Genomic DNA, 20,396 nt, shown 5'->3' on the forward strand with positions numbered 1-20,396 from the left:
AAAATTAATTAACAGAAACCAAGGTTATTTAATTATTCATGTATTTCTTTAGTTTTGTAATTCAGGCAAGGTTCAATTCTTGATTTGACTTGCATGAAAATTTTGATTATTTTGATTTTTAATATTGTGGTGAAGTAGGTTTCTATGGAGAAGAAGTAGATAGAGCACATATATCATCCTCTCACCTAAGCACCCGTTTTATAGATGTTTTATCAGCTGAAATAGCCAGTAAGTCAATTTTCTTCAGAACAGAGTAGTCAAGCTAAGTTTGTTCTATTCAATTAATTGCTCTTAGTATGTGAAATTTTTTAGGTCAATCCTAGTGTAGGTAATCAACAAACAAGCCCACAAACTTAGGATCTACTCCTACCAAGGCCAAAATATTTCCTTCAAACTTTGTTAGAAACTAATCAGCCTAACAGTGCATTGCATTCAGGAGGAAAGGCAATGACCATTTCAGGTCTTTTAAAAAACGTTAAAGCTCAGGAAACTGAGATCTGAGAGATGTTAATTGCCTTGGCTCTTAAGACTTACAAAGGAAAAGAAAGCAGAGCCATGACTCGTGGCTCACTGTTGCTCCTAAAACACCATGCTGTCTGTTTCAATGCTGGATGGAGGTGCTAGTCAAAGCAGTCCTACCTGTGATTCCTGTACCTGCATGAACTGTGCCTCAGCCTTAAAATCAGCACACTCAGGACGTGACTTTACAGATAAATAACATTGGTGCATTGAAGAGACTCAGTTGTTTTATTTGTCTTTTAAAAAATACAAGAAAATCTTCATGACTTAGTCATTGCTTCCAATTTTAGTGGCAATCTTTGGATTGAAGAATTACATAAAATTAAGGGTTGCCCCTATGCTTTTAGACTAAAGAGCAAAGCATAGATGACAGTTCATAGTTATCCACTGAAAATTCACATGTGAAATAAATACTCCTGAACAGGAATGGTTACCATTGAAAACTACCTCCACAGCTCATGAACAAAATTTTTGTCCTGGGGAGACTATTTTTCTGCCATGGCTTTTGTAAGAAACATGGAGCCAGTTAGGTTAAAATACCCTTGGGACAGACAGTTGAGCACTTGCTGAGTGGCATTCAATCAAAACAAAACAAAATACAGCAGATCTTTTGCACCCCTCTTTATTCTGACAGTGGTCAGGAAGCCAAATTCCAGAGTGCTGAACAGAACTTTTGGCTCCTTTGGACTGCTGAGCTTTACAGTGGATTCCATTGCTTTGCATTAAACCAAGATAGGCCTATCAGAAAAATTTTGGTTGGAATCATCCATAATAAAAAGGCAGAGTAAATGTGGTTATTTGGTCTCATTTTTCTAGCACTTAAATAATTTCACTACCGCTGTTTTAAGGGGTGGATGTCTGAATGTCAGGACACCAAATATCCCCAGAAAACAATTTTTACATTTCCAATGTTGCATAATAAGCTTGGGGCCACTCCAGGCCTCATTAATAAAAACCTAAAGGCAAAACAATAACAAGTAGAAAATGCGAATGAAGCACAAATTCATGGAGACTAAATTATTTCTCACCCCAGCATGCTTGTTATATTTGACATTTTGTGAAATCAACCAAAGTGAAAGGAAAAACAGCTCCTGAGGGGAACTTTGACGTCAGCCTGTTGGGAGTCTCCAGGGAGAGCAAACACTCCTGAAAAGGCTTGCAAATTGTGAATTAGGATAACAGTCTTTGTGATCAATCTTCGTGATAAACTTCTTCTTCTCCATAAATGCTTTCCATATTCAGGAGTCACAAGTTTACCCCCAAAGCCCCCCAAAAGTGGCAGTAGGCAGGCAGAGGGAAAAGGGGTCATCAGGGATCCTAGAGTGCATAGTCTTTCCATAGAGCTCTCAATGTCATATGTTTGCTTTTACCTGGGCTAAGCACAACATTCTGTCTGAAAAAGAAAACCTGGAGAAAACAAAGGTGCCTTTGCCAATATTGTGTTTCGCTTTGACAAGCTCTCAGAATTCTGAGGGGAAATCCACTATAAATGGGATCAGGTTATACGTTTATGTTGTGTTCAAATATAGTTTTAAGATACACACTCCACAAAGAGTATGCTTTCCTAAGTGAAGGCATTTGAAGGACTAAGGGTGCAGGGTTCTTCTAAATCAACTAATCAAGAAAGGTGTTCATTGCATTCTGAAATGCCCTTATTGTAAATACAGGGAATATTGATTAAATTTACACTTAATGGCCATACTCAGGGGAAATTTAACCTTTGACTCATGGAGTGACAAACCCCAAAAGAGCAAGAGCAAAAGATTTATTGAGTTGCTGTATTTTCAGAGTAATTACACTAAAGAAATCTGCTTGCTTTTTGACATTAAAAAGTATAGCATATTTCCAAGTTTCATTTAGAATGATAACCAAGCTACAGATTTTTAACTGTACATTGAATAATTCCAACATTTTAACAGGGCTTTTTCTAATTGGTTCATATGTGCACCTCTCCTAGTTCCAAACTTAACTTTAAGTATGCAAATTTGATAGATTAGTATATACTGATCAATTCATAGAGGTTTCAAAAACACTACTGTATAAATTTTATATCATGGAAGTCATATATTCAACAAATTTATCCATATGTATAACTATGTGTTGTTTAATATAATGCTGTCATCTTAACAGAATCATCATTTTTTTTCAGAACATAGGGAGTTTTAATTAATAGTTATTCCTCAAAGAAACGGAGTTAACAACTTAGCATTATTTGTGTAATATGATCATTGTGATGTATCTAAGGAAACTTGGCCGGAAAAATTAATGTTGTTCCTTGGGATTTTTCTGCACTTGGTCCCATGATTATAATTACTATTTTAAATTTAAAACATATTTTTATTTTATACTCAATTTCTATGATATAAAATTAATTATGGAAATGATTACAAAAATGTTTATTAAAGATATTCAACCAGCAGATGCAAGAATTACTAACATACATAGAAATGAAACATCCATTTCATCACATAGGATGTTGGGAGAAAGAACATTTTTAATTGAAAGAGCACAGGTTACAAAAGGGCAAAATTTCAGTTCTTAACCAATTTTTGATAGCTATGTGGTCTTGTGTTAACCAGCTAACCTATTTGAATCTACTTTTATCTTTTCATTTCTAAAGTAAGGATATAATTACAGTTTTTCTTACAAAAGAAGGCTATGAAAATCAAAAGAATAGATATGTGAGTTTTCTAATACTTTAAAGCACTATTTAAGTGTAACAGGTTATTTTTATTATCAAAACAAGTAGCAGCAATCCCTTTTATATTCCCATTTGCAGGGTATATAAAGTCCCACAATAATGTCTCTCTTTTATTTATATTTGGAGAATTCTAGCTGAAAGGCAAATATGTTTGCCTGGCTGTATAGACCACAAAGGAGTGGATTTGAAGATGGTACTCACAAGTTGTTGAAATTACACCTTAGTTTTCACTTTGTATATTACAAGTTAGATTTAGTGTCTGAAAACTAGTAGGGAAGAGTATTATCAATAGAGAAAAATGACAAAGGTAGTGGAATTAAAACCTTTCCACTATCTGTGCATAGGTATGTTTGCTAGAAACCATGTCTACTTAAGCAGCGTAGTGAGGGAAGGGTCTTCCCAAGGAACATGGTTATGTCTCATGGATTTGAATGTGAAGAATAAACCTAGAATGCAGAGTCATCATTCCACAGTAAGATTGAAAATCCTGGCTTATTTTAAATCATGGTGAATTCATTAACATTTAAAAACCCACTTAAATCTTGATGTTGGTCTTACAGCTTTTTAAGCAGTAATGTAATGGTTTATGAGGTAAGGGTCATTGCCATTTATAGCTTAGCTAAATTGCATGAACATCACTGGGATATGGGCAGATGATAGTGAGAAACAGGCGCAGTGTTCAGCAATATCTTATCTTTTTTTTCTGTATTGGCTATCCCTTTTTCCCCAACCTCCTTATACACTTGCCCCTAAATGTTTTCCCAATCCAATCACATGGGCAAAACATATTTGTCTTGTCTCTATTCACTGTTAGGAAACTGTTGGACTAATCAGGCAACTGATCCATCCACCTGCCAGTATAACTAGCAAAACCATAAGAGAACATTATGTTCTCAAGTTATATTCACTTTCATCTAGTGATATAACCTCCTCTTTTACAGTTAAGGACATAGAAATAATTTGGGGGGAAAGTCTAGTGATAATTTCTTAAAATAAATAATCGGGTAATTGTAAACCTTATCCTACCCTATTCCCCTTATACTATTGTGATGGTTTGAATCTGTACATACCCCAGAAAAAAATGATATTCTTTTAAGCCATTCCTGTGGGTGCAAAACTACTGTGAGTGTGACTTTGGATTAGATCATTTCAGTTGAGGCCTGCCTCAGGTGGGTCTTAATCATCTTACTGGAGTCCTTTATAAGAGGATGAAAGACAGAGAGAAGACACAGAAAAAAGGCCCAGAGAAGCTAAGAGAGACAGAAGCTAAAAGAGAGGACACCTTGAAAACAGAGAGGAAGCCACTGAAGCCAGAAGCTGTAAGCAATGAAACCCAGGAGAGAAGAGAGATATCAGCAGACATCGCCATGAGCCTGGCTGTTTGACAGAAGACCTGAGGATCGCTGGTAGCTAGTCTTCAGGGAGGAGGTACTGTCCTGTTGATGCCTTAATTTGGACATTTTCATGGCCTTAGAACTGTAAACTTGTAAGCTAATAAATCCCCATTGTAAAACTCAACCCGTTTCTGGCATATTGCATTTTGTCAGTGTTAACAAACCAAAACAAATATATACTTCACTGTCTCATGTCTGTTTATGGGTTCATGGCGGGTTACAGCTTTATGCTGCTCAGAGTTTCAGTTTGACAATTCTTAGGGGGAGAAATTAAGTCTTTGGCAGAATGCCAAGTTCAATGCCAATTGTACTATATTAAATATTGTTTTGGCAAAGTATGTTGATGTACCTCTGCCTGTGTAGAGCAAGGATGCTGAGATGCAAATTAAATTCTTCAATTAAATGTTTACACACAGTGAAATTGAATGTAGGATTTCTAGAGCATTCTTCAGTGTCAGTGTCACCTATGATGAGCAAAAGTGTCCTGGATTACACTAAGGACTAATAAGACAATCAGCAAAAATTATATTACATGAAAGAAAATATGTATACATGTGTATATGAAAGTTTCTTATGTAAATGTATACACACAAGCACCCAACCATATATATCTATGTCTATATCTATGCCTAAATCTATCTATATAATTTACTTTAAAATTGTTCAAAGGTTAAAAGGCTAGTGAGAATAAGATGGCTAATAGTAGGGTGCCCAGCCAATTCCCCAACCAGAGAGTAGCCCTGTTTGGAATCGGTACTCAACCCGACTCTGTGGAGTGAGAGGTGCTATTTGGAAAGACATGAATAGTCAAGACCCTACATAAGAATTAGGGGAATACTGGTGAATCTCTGGTAACTTTTGGAAGAAGACAAATTTCTAAGATCATAGGGTTTAAAGTTAAAATCATAGTCCTTATTATATGGGGTAAAGTTGTCTCAGCTGTGAAGTAACCTGTCCTTTCTGGATCTCTCCTCTGTATCCCTGCTTTGGCATGTCAGGTTAAGCATTCCTAAAAGCCATGCCCTTAAAGACTGCTTGTTGGGATTCACTAGTAAACAGGAAAGGTTAGCCCTACTTCACCTTCCCCAAGATCAGGGCTGTGAAGTCACGTGGTCTGCATAATAAAGAAAACATTAGTTGTTCCCCACGTGCTCTTCTCTGAGTTTGTTGGTTTTAAAATAGATCATTTCAGGGAAACTGAGCAGCATCCTTTCTGAACCTGCATTTGTGAAATAGCTTAGAGACACCAAAAACAGAAACTCCATTGGTTTGAAATAGGCTATTGTGCCTTAGAGTCTCTGTTTCTCTAAATGGGTGGATTGATCCTGTAGACAAATAGAATCCAGAAGATTTTCTGAGAATGGGAATAACCGATTCAATTAAAGCATGCTAGGAGAGAGAGAAAATACAACAGAAAGTTTCCAAGAATAAGAGTCCTAAAAATAAACAGGCACTTAAAATAAGCCAAGGACTCTGCAAATCATGGTACATGCTTTTTATCCACAAACCAGTAAAGTGGTATTACTCTCTCTATTGGACATATGATAGAACTAAGGCTCTGAGAGCCTAAGTGATATATGTGAAGTAATACAGTTAATAAATAGTAGAGCAAAAAGTTGGCCTTCAAATTATATTGTTTTACTGCCACAAAGATCTCTATATCAGAGGCCATAATATCAAAAACTATGGCATAGGGATGTACCTGTGATGTGCGTATTCTTATCCACATCTAACAAATGAGAAAAATGAGGTTCAGAAAAGTTTTAAAATGCCAAAATCACATAGTGCCCACCTGACAACAGAACTCACACTCTTAAGTATCTGACGCTGAGGGCCTGGGGCTGTTATCTGTCCCATTCTGTGACTTTGTGTTCCTGTGACTTATGTCTATTGTCATGTGCCATGCATAGTGTTTGTTGGTTTCCTACTGAACTTCTTTTTTATTCAAAATGACCAGCATATTTCCAGGTTGGGGTTTTGGTATCAGGTTATTTTGCTTTCTAGAAGAGAGCTGTTCCCAGAAATCTGAACAGATATTTGGAGAAGTAACACAATTTTTAAAATGCACAATGCCTTTCATGACACAACCCTCCCTCTTACACAACTTACAGGGCTGGACTGGAATATGTATAGTTCAGAATTTAAAGTGAATTGTTATAAGAGATGAAAGCTTCAATAAAATGCTTACACTGTCTCAACCGAAACATAGAATAATGAGAGCATCTTCCAGGCATCTCTGTTATTTAGTTGTCTCCCTCTTCCTGCTAGTCTGCTTTGAAAGTCATATAGAATGGTAACTAGAATTGTCCTGCCAAGGAGCTTGTCAGTATAAGACGACTTTCTTTGTAAACACTGTACCTTTGGGCTTCATTTATAATCAAAAGGAAGTGGCGTAACCTGTCAAATCAAACTTAAAAGGCTATCTGTGACAATATATTATCTTATGGTAACCTGAGGTAAGACGTTAGCAATAAATAAATAAATCAGAGGAATGAAACTGAGCAGAACTGTCAGGGAAAAGGTGAGAATTCACAGTATTTGAAGAATATGGCTATAAAATAACAATAATAAAGCCACTAAATCCAAAATACCACAGGGTGACTTGTCTGTCACACGCATAATCACTGGAGATGAGGTTTAGGCACAAGGTTTGAGCAGATGTCTAGACAGCTAATTGATTCATTTTTATGGAAATCTCACTTGTTTTAAATGTCATCCTTGACCATTCTGATTTTTGACTTGAATATCTATTTTTTAAAATACCACTGTGGGAATAGACTTGGTTTTTTCACCTGTATTATATGGTTTCTATTCTTTCACTTAGTCTCTTTAACCTTCACCTATGAGCTAAAATGTTTTAAAATCCATTCATTCATCTCTACTCTAATAGAGACATTACTTAGAAGATTCATGTTCTCTTTGTTTTCGCTGAAACACTGTTTTTCTAAATGTGATAAGAGAGCAATATTACTGTGCTTTATTCATTTTGACAAGATAATCATTTATTGGTTTATAGAAATGATCATTGCTTTTTCATAGCTAATTTCTGTTAAGAACTATAGTTACACTGGTTAAATTTTTATTCTGAAAATTGTAGCACAGGCTACTTAAGTTCTGGGTTTGTTCTGTCTGGTGCTGCAAAAACAAGTCTTTGAGGGGAAAAAACAAAACAAAGCAAAACAAACAAACAAAAAAACCTGTATATTGTGCCTACAGAGGCAAGAGACAGGGGTGCAGTAGTACCCAAATCCAGCCCACTTCCCTTCTATTGAAGAGTCTTTTAGACTAAGGCAGCTCTCCCACTCACCCATGGCCCCCAAGAATTGATGGTTCTTGCAGGATGTTTTTACAAGGCCTGGCTCAGTTCACTGCCGCTCCAGGATGTTGCTGACTGCAGAGTCTTGGTTCTTGCATGTTTTAGTCAGAAAGGGTGCAGTGGTTTCTCAACCTACAGGGTGCACACATGGCATGCTCAGCATAATGGGCAAAAGCAAAACAAGGCAAATGGGTGGTTAGTTTTGTTAAGAAGAACTTTTGGGGCAGGTCAGGCTGGCATCTATTTGGGGCCTTGCTACAAGGTTGTTTTACCTCTTTCTTGAGCTGGTCTTGATTTTAGTAAACATGCCTAAACTGGATTCATCTTCACTATAGCATGCTATCATTACACAAAGCCTGTAATGACTCTGGACTTTTCAGATGAGTTAAGTATCATATGCTGAAGCATTTTTTATAGAAAATTAACCAAGAGGATTCATGTGGGTAATAAACTTAATGACATGACCTAGGAAATCAGAAATTATATTTTAGAAGAAGAAACTACTCTAAATTGTGTCAACACATACAGCACCATAAAGCACAGAGGCCATTTAAAACCGAAAGATCACATTAAATGTAAAACCATAAAGGCCATTTTTATAATTTGATTGTTTAATATTTATTTTATCCAATGTAGAAGCACACATTTCTAAATGTGTGTGTGTGTGTGTGTATGTGTGTGTAGTCTAAACTCAAATCAATAAATTGTAAAAGTTGTCTAGCTTGAAATATAAATGTATGACTTTACATCTTTTTAAAGTCTAGAATGATTCAATGAAACATATATTGGAACCCCATGTATTGTGAATATAGTAACCAAAAATTTTAAAGAATGTTGTAATATTTAAACAAATGAGATCACCCTCAAGAATTATTCTACTGCAAACTTGTGCATGTACATCTTTATTTTTCCTTATCTTGAAAACAGAAATTCTCAGATATTAGACAATGAGTAATTTAGAATTCTTATGAGAATATCAGATAATTAAATAAATATTGTAGTAGAATAAAAAAAGATAAGATTCAACAGATCAGAAGTTGCATGAACGAACCAAGATGACAATGGTAAACACAGGTTAAAGGATAGAGCCACTAAAATTGACTATGAGGAAAGTAATCTAAAAAAGAACATACCCCACTGAAAAAATAAATTTGCATATCATCAATTTAATACATTTTCATTGAGCGCATATTAAGTACCAGATATTGTTCTAAGTATTGGATTTATACCGTAAGAAAAAGAAAGTTCCTCATTGCCTGGTACTTACATTCTAGTGGAAAGTAACTGAAAATGAACCAACAAATAAATATGTAATATGTCTGGTAATGATAAATGCTATGGAGAAAAGCAAAGGAAAATAAGGGCTTTATATTTCATACAGAATTGTGAGAGAAGGTCTGATTATTGGCATTTGAGCAGAGACCTGAATTAGTTAATCTCTGTAGCAGAGAAAGCTTGCTCTCTACCAATTATGCTCCTCTGAGTAGACAGTGTAGAATTGTAGTGGTTGCTCAGGCAGAATATGTTTCCCAATCTCTGTGAATGGGTATAAGTGATGAGATTTCAACACCCAACATGAGTGAAACTCCGTGTTATAGGCAGAGTATTGGCCCCTGGAAAGATGTCCACATTTTTGTCTCAGGTACCTGGGGACATGTTATGTTATTTGGCAAGAGGGGAACAAGGAGTGCAGATATAACTAAAGGTGCTGACATAGCTGGTCTAAGAATAAGGGGATTATCTTGTATTAAACAGGTGGGCCCAATGTAATAACAATGGCCCTTAAATGGGGAAGATACAGGCAGAAGAGTCAGAACTAGTGAGATGGCATGTTGAGAAGGACTTGCCTGGCCATTCCTGGCTTTGAAGTTGGAGAGACCACAAGCCAAGGAATGCATATGGCCTCTAGAAGCTGGAAAAGGCAAACTCCAGTATGGCCATGGCTTGGCTAATATCATTCAGCAAATTAATAATGGGTAATGAATACATTTAAACCAGAAAAATAGACCAAAACATTTCATAAGTAAAATAATAATGTCTAGATATGGAATAGTTTTCAAGTTATTAAAAGTTTTTGGGTTCACAAAAGCTTAAGTAAACACAGTCCTTTCAGTGGGAATCACACAATAAAGGAAGATAAAGAACTCAGTAAAGTTAAACTAATAAAGAAGGAAAGGCATTGGTTAGAAAGGTATTATATATACTACTTGAGTACTAGTAATAAGTTTTTAAGATTAGGTATTTTATAAAAATTGTGTTGCTTGCTTATTTATTTTCCTAAAGGTTAACTTTATCTAGATTGCTGAAGTTTAATGATAAAGTTATTGTAATGATTCTTGTGTTACTTAGAATCAAAGTTTATTATTATTGCACATTAGTGATTTAAATGACAAGCTGATGATCAGGCTGTATTAAATAATCTAACTTTAATTGCATTATTGTAAACAATACAGGACCCTATCTTATATTCAAAAATGATTTTAAGCTTAATATGCACTACCAGTTGTGTCTGGGGCAAGGTTTTGTTTGTAATAATTTTGATATGTAAATAAGAATATTCCATTCCTTGTTGTTCACTGGTGTATAAAATACATGTCTACATTTCCTACTATGCTCTCATTTCCAAATAGGAAAAAACAGTTTGAGCCAACCTATACCCATGTCCATGAAAAGACTCTAACTTTCTATTTCCTTGTAGAATGATACTAAACAAACATTAAAACTCTGGTCCTCAGTAAATGAATGCCAAGTTTCAAATAAATAAGACCAGAATCCACAACTGATTTTATAAATTAGAGAACATATACAGTACTTAGGAGAATCAACTAACAAAAGTCTTACCAAATAAGGTGAACCAGTGAGCATCTGCCTTTTCCCAGTCTGATAGGCTGCAGCATATACTGAAGAGATATGCATCTTTGACACCTGAGAGATGAGAGTAAAATGGATTATAACATAAGAAAAGAAAAAGTAGGATTGCAAGGAGGACACACAGCCAAGTGTCATGCTCAGGTGTTACCATCTCAGAACTACTAAATTCATATTGGCATGGAAACTTGCCAATTGTAAACAACATACACAGGGAAGCAATGTCTGCAAAGCAATATCAACAGGGAGTCCTGTCAGTTTTAACTTAAGTATGTAGAGAATGTAAAACTATCTGCTAGAAAATACCTGAAGTTAGAGCCAGATTAGACAAGCGACTTTATGGGGTTAAACTGAAAGGTCCAATACTGTAAAGAAAAATGTGAAAATTCATAGTGAAGAGTTTGTAATTTTATAAACCAGACAAAATGTGCCATGGTTCCCTCATGTCTAATCGTTTAATTGTAGAGCAAATTATGTTGTTCTGTTTTCAGCATTTAATTTTTAAATTAGCTCTTGGCTGCAGTGTCCTTGATTACAGAAGTTAATTAACTGTGCCTGTTGAAGAGAATTATGCTATATACAGGATAGGCGATCACATGGAAAAGCTTAATACAAGCGATCATAATCATGGGGAAGCTCTGTCTGCTGTTCCTTAAAGGTGGAAGAACAGTTGCAAAACAGGCTGGATTTGGGGACAGAAGATTCAAAGAGGAAAGACCTATAATAAAATTAGATGGGCCTGTTTTCTATCTAGGCAAATATTTTGATTGGATGAATGTAATTATTGAGTGAATATAATTATTGAGTCATAGAAGAATGAATTAATGAATTATCTTTCACTTTTCTTGTATTAGTTCACCGATAGAAAGAGTGATCAACAACATGGACATTTGTTAAATACCAAATTAAACAGAAAATAAATTCTGGTTTTGATTTTCTAATATACTGGCTTTTTTAAAAACCATTTGACCTAGAATTGTGTAAGCATGCTATTTTGTCTTCACTAGTCAATAATGACAATTTCTCATCTTATTTCATGCAAATCAAATCCTTAATGAAAGGCAGCTAAACCAGACATTGCTTTTTCAATAACTTACAATGTGGGTGAGTTCACAGAACCAATTACATCTAAGGGAGAAAAAAAATCTTATTTTCGAAACAGTTTATGGAAATTTTGTTTTAGAGATTGGCCAACTACAAACCTTTAAAATAAAACTACAAGAAAGCACCAGAAATTGAAGCAGTCTATAAATTACCTAATGTTAATTTTTTTCCTTGGACAGGTCTAGCAAAATGAATGGCCAGTAAAAGGAGAAAAAAATATTTTTGATTTTGAGGATGAGAGGGTAGGAATTGTATCTCAGTAGAGACATTTCTCCCAATTAATTCTCAGGTTTGTTATTTATAATATGAGAAAATCATCTTTTGCTGCAAAAGCAAACAGTGCTCTAATCAATTTGGCATACAACAAAAACATTTGTTTGGGGTCACCCGCAAGGCAAGTCAACTGAGCTTTGCTGTACTCACCAGTTTCTGTTGAGCTGGGCTCAGTTCCACATTAATTCTAATTTTTTCAAATACAGATAGAAGTAGTAGCCACTCTCTGTGAGACATGTTTTCATGTTGAGGGTCTGGAGCAAGAGGGGAAGGACCTAAACATACAGTGCATTCCGTGCTTCTCCTGGGATGCTGAGAACTTCAATTTTGCTTACCTACCCCTGGCCAAAGCATGTCACATGGCCAAGCTCAAAGTTTAAAGAGGTGGGAATTACTTTTTCCACAGAATGCAGGAGAATTTGACATGACAATAGCCATGAAAGTGTTATCCTATTATAGCAAGTAAAGGGTTGGCTATAATAATCCCATGTGCCATGGGTAAAGATTTTATGGGATCTCAGAGGCAGGGAAATAATCTGCTTCTAGTAATCATCACTGAGCTTTTGTTGTAATCATTGAGCTTTTGTTGAGACACACAGAAGGTAATACTTTGATAAATTGTCCTGCCATATTTATTGGTTGACTGTTTCTGTCCTCTAGAAAGTGATTCCAATGAAGCAGTCCTTTTTATCTGTTTTGTTCCCCTCTGTATAACCTGGTTCTAGAAAAATGCTTGGCATGTTATAGACATTCAATAAAAACTTATGATTGATTTAATGAAGAGAAACATGGAGCATAGTTTGAGAGAGTTGCAATTAAATTTATAAAGATGATTTAGTGGAGAAATGATAATGGTGTGATCTAAAGCAATGCTGGTGTCAGAAAAATAATGTGTAAAGTGGGGCAGATCTGTGTTTGGAAAAAGAAAGACATGGCTATGAAAATCTCCAAATCTGAAGGTAAGGTAAAATGATAATGGGGCTTAATGAGGTGAAACCAAAGGAAAGAAGTGTTTCTATGGATTGAATTTTTTCCAAAGAGTTGTTTATAAATGATACTTCCTTAATGCAATCACACAATTATAGGAGAATTAAGATATTATAATAAGATAAACCTTCATATTTCTAATAAGCTATTAGTGTCATTACAAGTAAATAATTATATAAGAAATGTGAAATGATGCACAAACTGTAAGAATTTCCCAAAAGAACATGTGCATGATCCCTCTGTGTCACTAATTCTTCCCATAACCACTATCCTGATTTCAAAATCACTAGCTTACTTGTGCTTATTTTTTTTTCAATTCAATTTTATTGAGATATAGTCACATACCATACAATCATCCAAAGTGTACAATCAGTTGTTCACAGTACCATCATATAGTTGTTCGTTCATTACCCCAATCTATTTTTTGAACATTTTTCTTGTACCAGAAAAAGTAAAAATAGAATAAAAAATAAAAGTAAAAAAGAACACCCAAATCATCCCCTCCCTCCCACCATATTTTTCATTTAGCTTTTTTGTCCCCATTTTTCTACTCATCCATTCATACACTGGATAAAGGGTGTGTGATCCACAAGGCTTTCACAATCACACTGTCACCCCTTGTAAGCTACATTGGTATACAATCATCTTCAAGAGTCAGGCTACTGTGCTGTAGTTTGATAGTTTCAGGTATTTATTTCTAGCTATTTCACTGCACTAAAACCTAAAAAGAGTTATCTGTATAGTGCATAAGAATGCCCATCAGAGTGACCTCTCGACTCCATTTGGAATCTCTCAGCCACTGAAACTTTGTTTCATTTCATTTCGCATCTCCCTTTTGGTCAAGAAGATGTTCTCAATCCCATGCTGTCGGCCATTTGTTTTTTCCCTACATTTTGTCCCTTCTGGCTTCTCACTGATCCCTATCTTTTTGCATTTCAATAGACCCTGGCAGGGGTGGAACTGAAGCTGTTGGAGAGTAATTATCAGACAATAGCCCAAAGCATATCTTTAAATGCTCTATTCTGACACTGACAAAATTTCCAGGCTGGGGAAAAACTTTTAAAAGGGACTCTTTTTTTTTTTTTCTCTTTTCTTTTTCTTGTTTTTCTTTTCTATTTTTTTTTTTTAATCTAAAAGTAATATATATGGTTATTTTCTATCGGAAAGCCCAGGTTGAGGGACTAGGCTGGGCTTGGGGGGAGACAGAGTACCCCACAGCGACTTTGAGTTCTGTATTCACTACTGAAGGTCTCCACCCCTGTCTTTAATTGGCAACTCAGGCTGACCAAGGAATCTAGCTGGAGATGCCCCAAAGAGGAGAGGGGAGAAGGGAATAGTGCCCCTGAGAGACAACTGGAGTTCTGAGTATTGGGAGAGTGGAGGGAGGTCCAGCTCAACTGGCAGTCCTCCTTCTGGGAACTCAGACCCCAGGGGCTGGAATTCAGATTCCTGCTTCAGTCAGCCACGCCCTCGACAGGATCAGAGTCAGCAGGAGAACTAAAGTCTACATACCTCCTTACACTGGTGGGGGAGCTGTGGGCTGGCCAGTGCCACCTGCTGGACAGGAGAGGAAAAGCACCAATTGTAAAGGCCTCATAGGAGGGTCTCATTCTCAGGGAGACTCCATACCCTCCCAATGAGATCTGGGCCTCACTAGACTGGGAAAATCTGACTAGGGTCGACCATATCTGAGGAGACACACTCACAAAAAGGTTACACAGAGGCAGAGCAAGAAACAGAAAAAACAAGAGGGGAAAAATTCTGATCAACTAAATAGAACCTAAGTCAGAGGTCTAGAATAAGTTGAACTGAATAACAGAGGCCAGAGAACAAAGCCAACCAACAAGAAAACCACCAGGTAAAAGATAGAAAACCAGCCCCAAAATAAACTAATCAAGAAAATCAGATGCCTAGACAACTTAAGATAACAAGCCATACCAGGAAACATGAAAATATGGACCAGCCAAAGGAACAAACTAATAGCTCAGCTGAGACACAGGAGTGGAGGCAACTAATGCTAAATAAATTCGATGAAATGAAGGAAGATATAGCAAAAGAGCTGAAGGATATAAAAGAAGACACTGGATGACCATAAAGAAGAATTCATAAACTTAAAAAAACAAATGGCAGAACTCACGGGAATGAAGGCCACAATGGATGAGATGAAAAACACAATGGAGGGACACAACAGTAGATTTGAACAGGCAGAAGAAAGGATCAGTGAATTGGAAGACAGGTCATTCGAATTCATACACACAAAAGAACAGATGGTGAAAAAAATGGGAAAAATATGAGCAGGGTCTTAGGGAGCTGAGTGCCAACATGAAACGCACAAATATATGTATTATGGGTATCCCAGAAGGAGAAGAGAGGGGAAAAGGGACAGAAAGAGTAATAGAAGACATATTCACTGAAAATTCCCAACTCTTATAAAAGACAGAAAATTAGAGATTCAAGAAGTACAATGCACCCCAAATAGAATAGATCCCAATAGACCTACTCCAAGACACTTACTGGTCAGATTGTCCAATGTCAAAGACAAAGAGAGGATTCTGAAAGCAGCAACAGAAAAGCGATCCATTACATACCAGGGAAGGTCAATAAGACTATGCACAGATTTCTCCGCAGAAACCATGGAGGCAAGAAGACAGTGGCATGATATATTTAAGATACTGAAAAAGAAAAACTGCCAATCAAGGATTCTATATCCAGCAAAACTTTCCTTCAAAAATGAGGGAGAGATTAAAACATTTTCAGACAAACAGACACTGAGAGAGTTTGTGAATAAGAGACCGGCACTACAAGAAATACTAAAGGGAGTGCTACAGGCTGATAGGAAAAGACAGGAGAGAGAGAGTTGGAGAAGAGTGCAGAAATGAAGATTATCAGGAAAGGTAAAAGGAGAGGAAAAAATAAGATATGACATATAAATTCCAAAAATCAAAATGGTAGTAGAAAGTACTGCCCTTACAGTAATAACACTAAACTTAAATGGATTAAACTCCCCAATAAAAAGACACAGACTGGCAGAATGTATTAAAAAACAGGACCCATCTATATGCTGTCTACAAGAAACTCACTTTAGACACAAGCACAAAAATAGACTGAAAGTGAAAGGTTGGAAAAAGATATTTCATGCAAACAACAACCAGAAAAAAGCGGGAGTAGCTATATTAATATCAGGCAAGTTAGACTTCAAAAGTGAAACAATTAAAAGAGACAAAGAAGGACACTATATATTAATAAAAGGGTCAATTCATCAAGAAAACATAACAATCATAAATATTTACACACCAAGCCAGAATGCCCCAAAATTCATGAGGCAAACATTGCGATCACTGAAAGGAGAAATAGATACCTCAACAATAATAGTTGGAGACTTCAATACACCACTCTCATCAATGGATAGAACATCTAGACAGAGGATCACTAAAGAAACAGAGATGTTGAATTGTATGATAAATGAACTAGACTTGGCAGACATTTATAGAACACTACATCCAACAACAGCAGGATACACTTTTTTCTCAAGTGCTCATGAAACATTCTCTAGGATAGACACATGTTGGATCACAAAGCAAGTCTCAACAAATTTAAAAATATTGATATTATACAAAACACTTTCTCAGACCACAATGGAATGAAGTTGGAAATAAATAAAAGGCAGAAGGTCATAAAATTCACAAGCATATGGAGGCTAAACAACACCCTCTTAGAAAACCAGTGGGTAAAGGAAGAAATTACAAGAGAAATTAGTAAATACCTCGAGGCAAATGACAATGAAAACACAACTTGTCAAAACTTATGGGATGCAGCAAAGGTGGTGCTGAGAGGGAAATTTATTGCCCTAAATGCTTATATTAAAAGAGAAGAGAGAGCAAAAATTGAAGAGTTAACTGCTCACCTGGAGGAATTAGAGAAAGAACAGCAAACTAACCCCAAAGCAAGCAGAAGGGAAGAAATAACAAAGATTAGAGCAGAAATAAATGCAATTGAGAACAGGAAAACAATAGAGAGAATCAACAAAACCAGAAGTTGGTTCTTTGAGAAAATCAATAAAATCGACGGACCACTGGATAGGCTAACAAAAAAAAAAAAAAAAAGAGAGAGAGCAGATGCAAATAAACACAATCAGAAATAGGAAAGGAAATATAACTACCAACCCTGCAGAAATTAAGGAGATAATCAGAAGATACTATGAGCAACTATATGCTAATAAAATAGACAACTTAGATGAAATGGACAACTTCCAAGAAAAGCATAAACAGCGAACATTAACTCAAGAAGAAATAGATGACCTCAACAAACCAATCACAAGTAAAGAGATTGAGTCCGTCATCAAAAAGCTCCCAAAAAGGAAAAGCCCAGGACCAGATGGTTTCACATGTGAATTCTACCAAGCATTCAAGAACGAATTAGTACCAATCCTGCTCAAACTCTTCAAAAAAATTGAAGAAGAGGGAAAGCTACCTGACTCTTTCTATGAAGCCAACATCACCCTAATACCAAAACCAGACAAAGATACTACAAAGAAAGAAAATTATAGACCAATTTCTTTAATGAATATGGACACAAAAATCCTCAACAAAATACTCGCAAATTGAATCCAGCAGCACATTAAAAGAATTATACACCACAACCAGGTGGGATTTATTCCAGGTATTCAAGGCTGGTTCAACACAAGAAAATCAATTAATGTAATACGCCACATCAAGAAATCAAGGCAGAAGAACCACATGATCATCTTGATTGATGCAGAAAAGGCATTTGACAAAATTCAACATCCTTTCCTGATGAAAACACTTCAAAGGATAGGAATAGAAGGGAACTTTGTGAGTATGATAAAGGCAATATATGAAAAACCCACAGCTGACATCACACTCAATGGGGAGAGACTAAAAGCTTTTCCTCTAAGATCAGGAATAAGACACGGATGCCCACTATCACCATTGTTATTCAACATTGTGCTGGAAGTTCTAGCTAGGGCAATTAGGCAAGGAAAAGAAATAAAAGGCATCCAAATTGGAGAGGAAGAAGTAAAACTTTCACTATTTGCAGATTAAATGACTCTATACGTAGGAAATCCAGAAAAAACTACAGCAAAGCTAATAGATCTAGTCAATGAATACAGCAAAGTAGCAGGCTACAAGATGAACACGCAAAAATCTGTAGTGTTCCTATACAAAAGTAATGTGCAACAAGAGGAGGAAATCAAGAAAAAAATCCCGTTTACAATAGCAACCAAAAGAATCAAGTATTTGGGAATAAACTTAACCAAAGACACAAAAGACCTTTACATAGAAAAGTATAAGAAACTGCTAAAAGAAATTGAACAAGACCTAAAAAAATGGAAGAACATATCATGTTCATGGATTGGAAGACTAAATATAGTTAAGATGGCAATTTTACCTAAACTGATTTACAGATTCAATACAATACCAATTCAAATCCCAACAACTTACTTTACAGAAATAGAAAAACCAATAACTAAATTTATTTGGAAGGGTAAGTTGCCCTGAATAGCCAAAAATATCTTGAGAAAGAGGAATGAAGTGGGAGGTCTCACACTACCTGACTTTGAAGCATATTACAAAGCTACAGTGCTCAAAACAGCATGGTACTGGCATAAGGACAGATATACTGATCAATGGAATCGAATTGAGTGTTCAGAAGCAGACCCTCACGTCTACGGAAAACTGATCTTTGATAAAGCAATGAAGCTGAAGCAACTGGGAAAGGGCAGCCTGTTCAATAAATGGTGTTTGGAGAACTGGATATCCATTTCCAAAAGAATGAAAGAGGATGTCCATCTCACACTTTATACCAAAATCAACTCAAAGTGGATCAAAGACCTAAACATTAGCACCAAGACCATAAAACTCTTAGAAGCAAATGTAGGGCAATATCTTAAAGATCTTGTGATAGGAGATGGTTTCTTAGACCTCACACCCAAGGCGCGAGCAACCAAAGGACAAATAGACAAATGGTTTCTCCTCAAAATTAAACACTTTTGTACATCAAAGGACTTTACAAGAAAAGTAAAAAGACAACCTACACAATGGAAGATGATATTTGGAAACCACATATCAGATAAGGGTTTAATATCCCGAATATATAAAGGAATCCTGCATCTCAATAGCAGAAAGACAAACAATCCAGTTAAAAAATGGGCAAAAGACATGAACAGACATTTTTCTGAAGAGGAAATACAAATGGCTCAAAAGCATATGAAAAAATGCTCAACTTCACTGGCTATGAAGGAAATGCAAATCAAAACCACAATGAGATATCATCTCACACCTACCAGAATGGCCATTATCCAAAAAACAGAAAATGACAAGTGCTGGAGAGGATGTGGAGAAAGAGGCGCACTTATTCATTATTGGTGGGAATGTAGAATGGTGCAACCACTCTGGAAGACAGTGTGGAGGTTCCTCAGGAAGCTAAATATAGATTTGCCATATGACCCAGCTATTCCATTGCTAGGTATATACTCAGAGGACCCAAAACATAAGACACAAACAGATGTTTGTAAACTGATGTTTATTGCAGTATTATTCACAATTGCTAAGAGATGGAAACAGCCCAAATGTCCAGCAAAGGACAAGTGGATAAACAAACTGTGGTATATACACATGTGGAATATTATGCAGCTGTAAAACAGAACAAAGACATGGATCATGTAATAATGTGGATGAACCTTGAGGACATTATGTTGAGTGAAGTTAGCCAGAAACAAAAGGACAGATTCTGTATGGTCTCACTAATATGAACAGACATTAATGAACAAACTTTGGGAGTTAAAAGCTGACAACACAGGTGACCAGGAGATAGAAAGAGGGCAGAGACTAGCCATTTGATGCTGAAGGATTTCAGAATGTTTAGGATTGTTTGTATAGATCCAGAAATAGATAACATATTACTGTGTGATGGTAGCACAGTATTGTAAGTAAACTGAACAAAGATGTCTGTGAATAAAGCTGAAAGAGGTGGGATAGGAGAATGTATGGCACCAGAGGTAAAGATAGATGATAAAGACTGGGACTGTATAACTTGGCAAAAACTGGAGTGGCCAATGACTGTTACTAAATATACAAATATAAAAATGTTTTTGCATGTGGGAAAGCAAATGAATGTCAACCATGTAGAGAGTTGAAAAAGGGATGGTATTCAGGAAAAAACATAATCAAAGCAAACTGGAGTCTATGGTCAACAGTAACATTGTAACATACCT

The 20,396-nt window shown here is 36.1% G+C and overlaps 1 long non-coding RNA gene across 1 annotated transcript in view; it reads right to left on the bottom strand.

Moving 5' to 3' along the window:
- Positions 1-20,396, bottom strand: part of LOC119544886 — a 106,198-nt gene that overhangs the window by 10,386 nt on the left and 75,416 nt on the right. The window contains exons 3-4 of the long non-coding RNA XR_005218954.1: positions 10,772-10,855; positions 7,922-8,062 (exon numbers count right to left, since the gene is read on the bottom strand). This is a non-coding gene — a long non-coding RNA (uncharacterized LOC119544886). The remainder of the gene's footprint in view (positions 1-7,921; positions 8,063-10,771; positions 10,856-20,396) is intronic.

The sequence above is a fragment of the Choloepus didactylus genome, chromosome 9 (assembly GCF_015220235.1).
Source record: "Choloepus didactylus isolate mChoDid1 chromosome 9, mChoDid1.pri, whole genome shotgun sequence".
In the NCBI taxonomy this organism is placed as follows: domain Eukaryota; kingdom Metazoa; phylum Chordata; class Mammalia; order Pilosa; family Megalonychidae; genus Choloepus; species Choloepus didactylus.